Genomic DNA, 2,804 nt, shown 5'->3' with positions numbered 1-2,804 from the left:
GGCAAATGCGACGTATTTTCAACCATTACTTGGTGATGTAGAAGTAAGTATAAGAGGAGGCGCACACCTCTGACTAAAGTATCGCACAACTATTGTGCGATTGTCTATTATTTGGCAGTTTTTTCAACTGTTTATTACCACAACTAAAAATCGAGTAGTGTGCACACCTCCATATAATGATAGGAGTCAAAGCGAGACTTGACAGTTGTGCGATAGTTTAGTTTAGGCGTGAGTACCCTCTAAGACTCATAAAGACTACGATAAAAGAGTAAGTTTATAAATAACGAGCTGTTGCCCGCGACTTCGTACGCGTGGTATTGGAAAACATACAAAGTATAAAAATTACAAAAAGCTACGTATCCCTCGGGAATCGGACATTTCTCGGGGATGAAGCTTATCTCATGTGTACTCCAGACTTTGTTTTATATCTGTACCAAATTTCAATACGATATGGTGAACCGTTGCAGAATAATCGAGTGAACATTAAAAAACTAAATTAATGAATCTCACGGGAACCGTAACTATTCCCGGGATAAAAAGTAGCCTATGTGTTCTTCTAGAATATGTTCTAAACCAGTGCCAAATTTCATGGAGATCCGTTCAGCCGTTTAGGCGACAAACGCTAACATACATCCATCCATCCATCCATCTAAACTTTCGCATTTATAATATTAGTAAGAAGTAAGAAGTAAGATTGATAAAAATGCAAGCAAAATTAGTATTTTTAACAAACTAAAATGTCTATAGACTCAAAAAAAAAGTCTTGAAATATAAATGTTATATTTCCTAGTAATCTATTTGTCACAAGATAAAGCATTTGCAACAAATTATTAACATTGTATTTCGTAAAATTTCAGTTTCCGAGTAAAAGAAACCAGCGAAGTTCAAAAGCACCAGCAAACATCGTGACTCGTTCTAAAGTTTACACTTTTATTGAGTCTATGCTTCAACAGTAAGTTAAATTATTACAATACACAACTTATGATGCCCTAGTACATTTCATTATCAATAACAATGCATAAAATCTCTTAGGAAAAATATCTATCAAGTGACACCTAACTCATCAAACTCTGTACAACGTTTACGTTATGAGCCCCCTTAGACAAAATGTGTCAAAAAGTATAAGAATGAATACGTGACAAGCACGTGCCTTATCGAAAGTTATTGTCATTTCCATACATTCTTGACTTTTCCATCAGCGATGGTGATGATCGAATGTTACCTTGTCTAAGGCATGAGTCTCGAACGAATAATACATACGTAAAAACATAATTTTGCAAAACCATCTGAAAGACACATTAAAAAAATAATTTATTTGTTTACATTTATTTACACTATTTAAAACTGTCGTGATTTTTACTAATATAATTCGTAAGATACTTTTTATTTACACTTCAGTCAGCCGGTGAATATGGCGCATGCAACTGTGCCGATATCGAGAGCTAAAACAACCCAATGGTAAAAACGACGCATCTTACGAACATTTGTTTCTACTATTTACTGTAACATAAAAGATTTCGTGCAAGACACCAGTAACATTTTTCTACAGAATAAAACTTCCTGTACTAGTTTTATAGTCGTCAATATACGTGTATTAAAGGTAGAGTCCAAGTCATAATTTCGCGAGAGTCACATTAGAGACTAATAAAGTTGACCGCAACCTAACTCACGTAATCCAGTACTGCTGCCGAACATGGCTCACTGACCGGTTCATAAACTACCTAGCGAAGCTACATACATAATGATTGAATGATTACGCTGCTTACACACTATAACATAAAAATAACACAGGAACATGAAGACATGCTTTTAAAAACTTTGGAAAGGGTCTTGGATTGAAGTTAACATCTATGTTTTTTTTAATATTGTCTGTACCGGGGATTTCTGCCCGCTGTGTGATTTTAAATACCCTATAATTATGCTTCATCATCATCACCAGCTCACTATACGTCCCCACCGAGGGGCTCGGAGCCTACCCTAATATGGGGTGACTAGGCCATAGTCAACCACGCTGGCCAAGTGCGGGTTGGTTGACTTCACACATATCTTTGAATTTCTTCGCCGATATGTGCAGGTTGCATCACGATGTTTTCCTTCACCGTAAGAACGTCGGGTAAATTATGTACATATGAAAATTCGAAAAATCGAAAATCACATTGGTACAGCGGGATTCGAACCCAAGACCTGTAGATTACAAGTCAAGTGTTCAAACCACTGAGCCACCGACGCTCTTATTATGCTTGATATTTATTTATTTAAATACAAAAATAACTAGTTAGTTTCAATTGATAGTTCTTGAGTTTAAAGCGAACAAACACTTTAATTTTTACTTCAAACTGTCTAAAGTTTATTGTAGTGTCTTATCTTCCACATATATGTAATAAAATTGGTGTGTCTGTTTGTAATATCAAAAAAAAATCCAGATTTCGGGCAAGATGATGTATTGGCATTGCCGATAATGAAAATCGCATTTAATTCTTATTATCTGTCTGTTTGCCTGTCTGTCCAGCCGCGTGTGTTCCGGGTAATCTCCGAAACGACTGGGCCGATTTAGACTGGACTATCACTGATGGGTAGCTGACATAGAGGAGCATATTGTAGGCTCCTTTTATATCTTATTATTGCGTGGACGAAGTCGCGGACAGCTAGTCGTAGTAATATTAAAAAATCCAACAGGTGTGGTTATGTAAATTATATTAAAACACATCACGTTCTGGATAAGTCTATTATGTATTCAGGGGTTAAGGCTGTACGTCGAACGTATGTTGAATGATCGCCTCACTTCCGCACAGAACCTTTAAAGT

Source organism: Papilio polytes, unplaced genomic scaffold (assembly GCF_000836215.1).
Source record: "Papilio polytes unplaced genomic scaffold, Ppol_1.0 DF824158.1, whole genome shotgun sequence".
In the NCBI taxonomy this organism is placed as follows: domain Eukaryota; kingdom Metazoa; phylum Arthropoda; class Insecta; order Lepidoptera; family Papilionidae; genus Papilio; species Papilio polytes.
Note: the sequence above shows the minus strand (reverse complement) of the source record.